The following is a 10,713-nucleotide window of genomic DNA, read 5'->3' on the forward strand; positions in this document are numbered from 1 at the left end:
TTTTGTTTACAAATCGTGTCCATGTCCTCACAGAAGCAGACACCAGGACAGGATCAAACACGCAAAAGATTTATTGGTGAGGAAATGCCTGCTAAGGATAAAGGGAGGAAGTGGGAACAGGCAGAGAGCTCCTTCAGGAGGAGATGTAGAGCTAATACTTGTGCAAAAGAGGGTAAAGATGGAGGGCTGGGGGCCTCCTGGGTGGCTCAGTTGGTTGAGACCCCGACTCTTGGTTTTGGCTCAGGTCATGATCTCAGGGTCTTGGGATTGATCCCCACCTCTGCTCTGCACCCAGCGTACACTCTGCTTTAGATTCTCTCTCCCTCTCCCTCCCCCTCTGCCCCTCCCCACACTCCTGAGCACACCCACGCTTTCCCCCCTCTGTCTCTCTTTCTGTCAAAAAGTAAATAAAAATAAAATCTTAAAAAAAAAATGAAGGACTGGGAAGGAGGAATTACAGTTTACAGCAGAGCTCTAAGAAAGTTTTGACTACTCCTATGTGGAGTTCTCAAGCCATAGTCTCCTGTAGGTAAGTCCCATGTCCTATGGCAATGTTCCTGTTCAAGTACCACTGTCTACTGGGACACCCCAGAAGAAGTGTGCCCTGAGAACACAGGGGTGGTGGTGGTGAGGAGAGGATGGAGGGGTTGCGGAGTTGGATCCACAGGGGCAGAGGCTGGGGCTACCACAGTAGAGCTGAGGTCACAGTATCAGGGTGGTGTAGGAAGCTAGAATATCCACTCCAAAATATGCCACTTTGGCCTGAGGATTATTTTGAGCTAAGGGTAAATGTGAATCAAGAGATGCAGAAAAAAGCCATCCTGGAGCTTCTCTTGTCTGACTAAAGCAGAAACTTCTGAAAAATGAGGAGTGCCACAAATCTCCTCTCCCAGGGAAGTTTTATGGCTATGAAAAAGACTGAAAGTCAGCATCCAGACGGATCTGCACAAAACCTTATTCCGTTAATTTACCCTATATATTTACGTTCTCACAGTTTACCACCCTGGAGAGCCTAAAACCCTTTTCCTTTGTCTTCTCACTTCTCTGCAAATGTATTGTTCTTTTGTTAAGACGCTATATAAACCCAAGTTCTAGCCACCCCTTTGAGTTACTCTTCACTGCAGTTTCTCCTGCACTGTGTGTGCCGTGCATGTTGATAAATTGTTTGGTTTTCTCTCGTCAATCTGTCCTTTGCCATTCTAATTTTACAAGACTCCAGCCAGAGAACCTGGGAGGTAGAAGGAAAAAGAACTTTTTCCTCCTTACAGTCACAACAAATTATATGACATGTGTTGGAAAGAAAACAATATGTACTTTTAGTAAATTTGTCTCCTAATTCTAATTGACCGATCTCAACTGATTTCGTATACACACATACTACACGCACACTACACAATCTTCGGCATCCAAAAGTAAAACATGAACTTATCACTGAACCCTTACTTGGATTCACAAAGATGCAGCATACTCAGAGTAAGAAAAAATTAAATGAAACAAGACTTGGACTTTGATGATGATGACAATCATGACAATGATGATGGAGATGAGATGAGGATGATAACAAACGTTTGCTTGTTAATTACATGTATCGCACCACATAATGCTCTGGGTGTTTTACATGCACTGGCTTATTTGGCCCTCACATCAGCCCTTGTGAAATGGATAATATTTGCCCCCTATTGCAGAAAGAGAAACAGACAGAAGGTAGAGTGACTTGCAGAGCATTATGCCTCCAGTGGTACAATGTGTGATATGGCAGATTAATTAGACCAAAAGGCATAAGAGTAAAAGGCGAAACCTGTAGCTCAGGGCTGGTAGCTTATTATGAATGGGGAAATAAATGAAGGCCACTCAGATGAGAACACCCAGAGGCTATTTATTCAGAGCTTACTCTACCAAGGGAGTTAGGTACCATCACTTGCTCTTGGCATGGTGGAGAACTGGCAGAATGGGGAGTGAAAAAGCTTTACGGTGGTATGCTCTGATTAGAAACTGTTGGCATGGAAAAGCTAGAGGTGCACTGACTAGAAGTAGGGCATCTTATATGTTTGGTTTGGGAAAGTATTTGGCTTTCTCTGATTGGTCCTGAGTTTGAGGCAAAAAACAGGGAAGTTGGCAGTCATTGACCAAGTCCTGATCATTCTGGGCAGATTGCTGTAGAAGCTGTGCTTTAGCTTCCCAGGCTGGTTGCTACAGAGACTGGGTCAGAATCCCATTGTCGTATTTCATCAGTTTGTATACTTAGTCTCTCTAGAGGAAAAAGAAGTCACCCAGTTTATCTTAATTCTGCTAATAATAGTTTGCTTCTGTTTAATGGTAATGCTGATAAAATGTTATTTAGGTTATCACTCTATGTATGTACACCACGAGGTTTTCTGCAGTAAAAAGTGAAATAAATAGTACAAAAAATATATATTCACAAAAGAAGAAAATTTTTCTAAGAAAAATGAAAAGGATAGTACCTCTACTAGTTCCTATATTATTTTTACTTGAGAAAGTTCATTTTAAAAAAGTTCATTTAAAATTATGATAGACTTAGACTTTTCTCCAAAAGCCATTCTCCAGTACTCTCCTTTTAGCTGGGCATATGCTCATACTAAGTGAAGACAGCATTTCCCATCCTTCCTTGAAGCCAAGGGTGGCCATGTAAGTGAGCGATGAGTGCAGTTTTTCATGCTTCACTTACGTGAGAGAAATAAACTTCTATCTTGTGTAAGCCACTGTTATTTTGAGCCCCTGTTACACTCCACTAATCTACACTCAATAATACAATGTTTAATTTTTCTCTTGTGCACAGTTCTGGCCTTGAAACTGTGATTTTTTTTTGAAACTAATTGAGATCAAATGGAAAAAAGTTATTTAGAGATAAATACTCAAAAATGGGTTTTCTACATGGAGCAGGTACCCTTCAATGAAAAACAAAAGGTACTTTTCAAGTGTACAAAAATTCTTTTAAAAATTTGTATATAAATATGTGCATGTCACCTGTCCAGAAAAAAAAGGTAAATGTTTGGTGAAAATACATTCATAATTATAAGTTTCATGCATTCCCAGGGTGAGCCAGATATCTTAAGTATACTGAAATAAAAATTTTTTAAGATGCTATATCAAAATAGTACATTATTTACTTCCTACTTCAGATAGGATTTTGTGTAAGTAAGGATTACTTTCCTACACAAGTATAAATAGGAGCTAAGCACATGGCTGGGAACCACCATCCACCAATTTTTTAAGTCTTGCAAGAGAAAAAAAAAAGAATTGATGAAGCAGAAGCTGTGTTCCCAGCACTTCAGTAAGGAAAAAAACGATTCAAGCACAAGAATGAGGAGGGGAAAAATACAGGCTCAGAAGAGAAATTCTCAAAACCAAGCACATCCCCAAGGACATGTCAACTCTGCTCCAAGGCAGATATCAAGAAAGAGACTAAATATTCCAGTTAGGAAAAAAAAGCATCAGACTGGATAAAACAACAAAATTAGTCTATATGCTGCCTATAAGAGATAAGCCTTAAATATAAGGGTGCTCAAAGGTTGAAAATAAAGAGAAAAAGATAGTTCTTGCAAATATTGACCAAAAGAAAACTGGTATCATTGTAGTAACAAGAAGCATTACTAGAAATAAAAAGGAACACTTCATAATGATAGAAGGGTCAATTCACCAGGAAAATATAAAAATTCTAAGTTGGTACGCATCTAATAACAAATATATCAACCAAAAATTTACTGAGTTATAATGAGAACTGGAAAATCTGCAATCAAGTAGGAAATTTCACATTCTTTTCTTAGAAACTGACAGAACAAGCAGTTAAAAAAAATATCAGTATGGATATGTAAGATGGATATGATTAACAAACTTGACCTAATTAATATATGAAGAAAATGGCACCTACCCAACTGCAGATACTCATTCTTTTCAAGAGCACTTGGAACATTTACCAAATTTGATGCTATGCTGAGTCATTAAGCAAGTGTTAACAAATCTTTTTTTTTTAAATAATTGAAATGAGAGCATTTTTTTTCTGACCATAGGGAAATTGAGGAAGAAATCAGTAGCTAAAAAATTACTATAAATTCCTCACATTTTGGAAATTAATCAATATAATTGTGAAGAAATCAAACTGGAAATTAGAAAATATTCCAAACCAAATGGTAGTAAAAATATGACATTTCAAATTTGTGGGATATAGCTAAAGCTAAAATCAATAATCCAAGTGTTCATCTCTATAAATTATGAAAAGGACAAAAAATTAAACTCAACTAAAAGGAAGGGTATTATGAAGATAATACTAGAAATTAATGAAAGAGAAAAGAGATGTTCATTAAATGTCAGTACTACCAAAAGTTAGTTCTCTGAAAACGAATAAAATAGACAAATCCTCAGGATGCCTGGGTGGCTCAGTCAGTTAAGCGCCTGCCTTCGGCTCTGGTCATGATCCCAGAGTCCTGGGATCAAGCCCCGCATCAGGCTTCTTGCTCAGTGGGGAGTCTGCTTCTCCTTCTCCCTCTGCCTGCCCCACCCCCTGCTTGTGCTCTCTCCCTCTCTCTCCCTCTCTCTCTGACAAATGAATAAGTAAAATCTTTAAAAAAATAGATAAATTCTTGAAAGAGCCAACCAAGAAAAGAAAAGAAGAAGCACAAATAAAATACCAGGAATGAAAAAAGAACATCACTACAGAGCCACCCAGCATTAAAATGATTAAAGCATATTATGAATATTTTGCCAATAAACTTGAAATTTTATTTGAAATGGACAAATTCCTAGAAAAATATGAAATCCAAAACCAACAAAAGGAGAAATAGAAGTAGAAATTGTGAATAATTTTATGTCTACATGAAGTGTTCCTGCTCTGGGTTCCATCTGTAGCCATTTCAAGGAGGTTGCTCCTACAGTTATTCGTCCTTTTTCCAGGATCACAGATATTTTCCCCCTTGTTTGCTGGATTATTGCTATCAGCATGCAAACATGGGCTCATGTTAACAATTTTATCTTTCAGTCTTTTGTTTTACAGCTAGCAATTCTTTTTTTTTTTTAAGATTTCATTTTTAAGTAATCTCCACATCCAACACGGGGCTCGAACTCACAACCCCAAGATCAAGAGTTGCATGTTCTACCAGCTGAGCCAGCCATATGCTCCTACACCTAGCACTTCATGAGTTCTATTGAAGCTATTAAAGCTTTCCAATCTAGCATAGTCATTTTTCACCTGAGCAAATTAAGATTAACTTTCTAAAGTTATATGGGCAGTTAGTGATCCACTCAACCTTTCAACGTTTTGGATTCCAAGTCTAGTGCCCTTCTCAGTTTTTAAATTATTGTTTCCCTCCTCAAATTTATTAACATAGATTTTTAAACTTCATTGGTAAATCACTAAAATTCTCCTTTAGTGTTGCCAACATGAGTTGTGTTTATTTTTTGATGTTACTTAGTACTGTCAAAATAATTCACATTATACTAAGTATCTTGTATGATTTTATGGTGTTTGGGAATCACAACGAAAATCCCACTGCACAACTATAGAACAAGGTTAACTATAGTACAATATCACAGCTAGGATCTTGACATTGACATAGTCAGGGTATAGAAGGTTTCCATCACACAGAATCATCTGGTGTCTTTTTATATCCACACCCACAGTGTCCTACCCTGAATCGTCACTGATGCCCTAGCAACCATGAATCTCTTCTCCATTTCTATACTTTGTTATTTTAAGAATGTTATATTAAATGGAATCATACAGTAAGTAACCTTTTGGGACTGGCTTATTTCACTCAGCATAATTCTCTGGAGATTCATCCAGGTTGTTATATGTACCAATAATTTGCTTTTTGTTGTGTTTTCTTTGGGTAAATATCCAGTAACGGAATGACTGGATCATAGGGTAGTTCTATTTTTAAGTTTTTGAGGAACCTCCATACTGTTTTCCACAGTGGCTGCACCAGTTTGCATTTCCACCAGCAGTGCCTGAGGTTTTTTCCTCCACAACCTCACCAACACTTGTTTCCTATGTTTTTGATCTTCACCATTCTGACGGGTGTGAGGTGATATCGCAATGTGGTTTTAAGTTACATTTCCCTGATGATTAATGACGTTGAGCATCTTTTCATTAGTCCATTGTTTATCTGTATTGAAAAATGTCTTTTCAAGTCCTATGCCCATTTTTAATCAGATTATTAGGTTTTGTTTTTTTTTTTTGGTTTTGAGTTGTATAAGTTCTCTATATATTTTGGGTATTAACCCTTAATCAGATATATCATTTGCAAATATATGCTACTATTCAGTAGGTTATCTTTCCATTTTACTGATAGTTTCCTTGCTATGCAAAAGCTTTTCATTTTGTTGTAGTCCCAGTAGTTTAATTTTGCTTTTGTTTCCCTTGCCTGAGGAGACATATCTAGAAAAATGTTTCCACGGCCAACGTCAAAAAAATTACTGCCTTTATGTTCTCTTCTGGGATTTTTATGGTTTCTGGTCTCACATTTAGGCCTTTAATCCATTTGGAGTTTATTTTTGTGTGTGGTGTAAGAAAGTGGCCCAGTTTTCCCAGCACCATCTATGAAGAGACCGTCTTTTCCCCATTGCATATTCCTGCCTCCTTTGTCATAGATTAATTGATCATATAAGCTTAGGTTTATTTCTGGGGGCTCTATTCTGTCCTATTAATCTCTGTGTCTACATTTGTGCCCTTACCATACTGTTTTGAGTACTACAATTTGGTAGTAATTTGCTTTTTGTTGCTAAGAACTCTCCTAATGATTTTTGACATTGTAGGAACGGTGACATTTATCAATAGGTGTCACACTTTAAGGAATCACACAACAGTGATTTAATGATACCCTTTGTTACTTCTGTTTCATGTAAGTCTGAAAAGCAGTGCTGAAAAGTCATTTAGATTAAATTGAGTTCACTTCAGTAAAGGTGTATGGCAGCAATGGAATCCCCTTGGTAACAGTTTATAACATTCCTTATACATTTACAAAGTTGTAAATTTTAGAAAATACAGCTTTTATTTGACATAATTGTCTCATAATTTAAAAGCCCTCCTATCCGTAATAATTACCAAACACCGAGGCTCACCTGAAAATATGAGCACTTGTAGTAGCCATGATGATATGAAGTGCTCTACTGAAGAGATATAATGACTGTCGTGTGCTCTAGTCCCTTGCAGATTGTCTGCTTGCTTTTTTTTTTCAATTCTTTATTTAAACTCAGTTTACTTAACATGTCCTGTATTATTAGTTTCAGGGGTAGAATTTAGTGATCCATCAGTTGGATATAACACCCAATGCCCATTACATCAAGTGCCCTCCTTCATGCCCATCACCTAATTACCCCATCCCCCCACCCACCTCCCCTCCAGCAACCCTCAGTTTGTTTCCTGTAGTTAAGAATCTCTTATGGTTTGCTTCCCTCTCTATTTTCATCTTATTTTATTTTTCCTTCCCTTCCCCTATGTTCATCTATTTAGTTTCTTAAATTCCACATATGAGTGAGATCATATGGTATTTGTCTTTCTCTGATTGACTTATTTCACTTAGCATAATACACTCTAGCTCCATCCATGTCAGTGTAAATGGCAAGATTTCATTCTTTTTGCTGGTTGAGTAATATTCTATTATATATATATATATATATACACATATACATATATATATATTCTTTTTGCTGGTTGAGTGATATTCTAATATACATATATACATACACACACACACACACACACATATATATACACACACACACACATTTTTTTTATCCATTCATCTGTCGATGGACATCTGGGCTCTTTCCATAGTTTGAGAATTGTATCCTGGAATTCTCTGGCTGCCTCAGATGCATATTTGGGAGCATTTCTTCTGTTTCGCCATGTCATCTAAATCCCAGCCTCTGGGACCAGGGTTTGGATGGGCACAGAATTCCTCAGACAGGCACAGCTTGGAGTTCTTCCCAGGAAGGGCCAAATAGCCCTGGAGGGCCAGAAATGCCAGGGACACCTGGCGTTGTATTAAAGTAGAGGAAGAGAGAGGGGCAAGAGCATTTGGAGACATAAAAGAGAATGAGGGCAGAGAGTAAATATTTTGTTATATATTGCTACATAAAAAAAATTACCACAAATTTATGGGCTTAAAATAGACAATGTATTTATTGTCTCACAATTTTTATGGGTCAGGATTGTTGGCAAAAATGAACAAACCCTTTAAAAAAATTTTTAAAGAGAAAGGGAAAGTTTTATCCAAGCTCCAGTCAGGACAGTTGCCAAAGATACACAATCTTCACAAAGAAGAGAGTGCTCCAGGGAAGGGACATTTGGTGCAGGGTTATATATGTTTTTCTACATGAAAAGTTACAAATTATCATGATGAAGGACATTCCAGAAAGTTACAGACTTTCTGTTATGTTTTTAGTAATACAAGGCTGCATGACTTTAATCTGATGGGAACCAGGGAGGTTTCTTTGTTTTTCTTATCTTTATGTTCAGAATGCTCCTTTTTGGTTATTATTTATTTATTTTTTTAACAAAGCAGACAAACAATGGGTGCTTGGGGCAGAAATAGAGCCCACGCTTTGAGGTTTTGCTGAGTCATTTTGACCTCAGTAAATGTTAAAGCATAGCTTCCCTGGGAGCCCAGGAGCAGGGCCCACAAACATTAAAAGTTGAACATTTCCTTTAGCATTTCCCCCCTTTTGATCAATAATCTTTCCTCAGAAAGCATGGATGATCAACTCTATGTTTTTATGTCCCTTTGTGCCAGGGTGACCGGCTTGTCTGCCCTGGGTCCATCACGCCCCTCTTTGCTAGATATGAATATATATATATATATTTTACCTAGGGTTTCTCATTGGGTGGAACCTATTGTAACATAAATGGTGGGAAGCTTAAAAGAGATATACGTTGTCTATTTAAAGTCCAATTGACAAGCAAACAGAATGTGTGCTTGGCTTAGAGCATCTGGTTTTATATTTGGTAAAGCATTTTTAACAAAACACATGGATAGTAAAAGAATTCAAATAAGTACAATTTGTTTTCTTTTTTAAAGATTTTATTTATTTATTTGACAGAGAGAGAGAGACAGCGAGAGAGGGAACACAAGCAAGGGGAGTGGGAGAGGGAGAAGCAGGCTTCCCGCAGAGTGGAGAGCTCAATGCGGGGCTAGATGTGGGGCTCAATGCGGGGCTCGATGAGGGGCTCAATGCAGGGCTCGATCCCAGGATCCTGGGATCATGACCTGAGCTGAAGGCAGACACTTAATGACTGAGCCACCCAGGCGCCCCATCAGATAAGTACAATTTGAAGGAACCAATGCAACATTGGAATAGACTTGAATAGACAGGAGAAAAAAAAAATCTAAAGAATCCTTTATATACATCTTGATAAAGGGGTAGGGAAACTTACGATTATTTATGAGGAAAGATGGAGCATGTACATTGAGCAAACATATATGTAAGGTATATTCCCATGTTTACTTTGGGGTGGAGACTTAACACCAGCGCAGGGGAAAATTCAGTCCCTGACATCAAGAGGTTACCTTAGGACAAGGAGAAGGGGCTATGGGCATGCTCCAAAAGCTGGTATAATCTGGATGAGGTCTTAGGCTTGTCTCTGGAAAGGAATTCAGGGCCTTGCTCGTTCCTAGGTTGGAACCATATCAGTTGACCTTGAGTCCAAGCTTCTGTAGAGACAGCTAACGAGTCTGTTAGTGGGGTCTGAAAAGACACAATAGCTGATTAGGGGGAGACAGTTCTCTGAAAAACAAGCTCTAGACTTTTTGCTAATTTAGTCTCGTTAACGCTATGGGGCACGGTTTCAATGCCCCCCTGAGTTATGATCATTTTTCAATCTTGAAGAATTGGAATGATGACCTCTCTGGCTATTTCCTTATCTCCTCAGGTAAGGTAAGTTTTGGGTGAAGAGCATTTTTTGTAAATCTCAGCTGTAACATGCCTATATGCTGAATTAGTCAAAAAGAAGCCTTTATTTAGAATTTGAATTTCTAGGAAGTCTGTTAAAGTATAAATATAAAGATAAAGATATAGATAAAGATAAAGGCACCCCTATATACGGCTCAATTGGTCAAGCTTCCAACTCTTGATTTTGGCTCAGGTCATGATCTCAAGATCGTGAGATGGAGCCCCATGTTGGGCTCTGTGCTGTGCATGGAGCCTGCTTAAGATTCTCTCTCTCCCTCTCCCTCTCTCCCCCCCCATTCTCTCTCTCTCAGTATATATTTCAAGGCACATGCCTAAATAAGATCACAGATCATTACAAAACTTAAGACTTAATTAATTATCTGTTTAACCAAGATAGACAAGAGATTCTATTAAAGGTTATATAGTTATTAGCAAAACTTAGCTCCTTTAATATTAAGGAGTTTTAGTTTTCTTAATTAATTAAAGACCTGATAAAAACAAATATACAGATTTTGTTTTTCTGGGCAGGTTGGGGGAAAAAAAAACTGTTTATAATTTCAAGAGCAGATGAACAATCCAAAAAAACTTTGTCTTTTTAACAGAGAGAAAAGCCAAATCTCAAACCTGTGTACTTTTATTTTTTAAAATATTTTATTTTTAAATAATCTGTACACCCAGTGTGGGGCTCAAACTCAAGCCTGAGATCAAGAGTGGCCTGCTCCACCCACTGAGCCAGCCAGGCACCCCCATGCCAGTGTACGTGTAAAACTCTCTTATTCCAATCTTAGTCGGTCCTGACTGGGCATAAAG

Source organism: Mirounga leonina, unplaced genomic scaffold (genome assembly GCF_011800145.1).
Source record: "Mirounga leonina isolate KUSES-001 unplaced genomic scaffold, KU_Mleo_1.0 Mir_176, whole genome shotgun sequence".
Lineage (NCBI taxonomy): Eukaryota > Metazoa > Chordata > Mammalia > Carnivora > Phocidae > Mirounga > Mirounga leonina.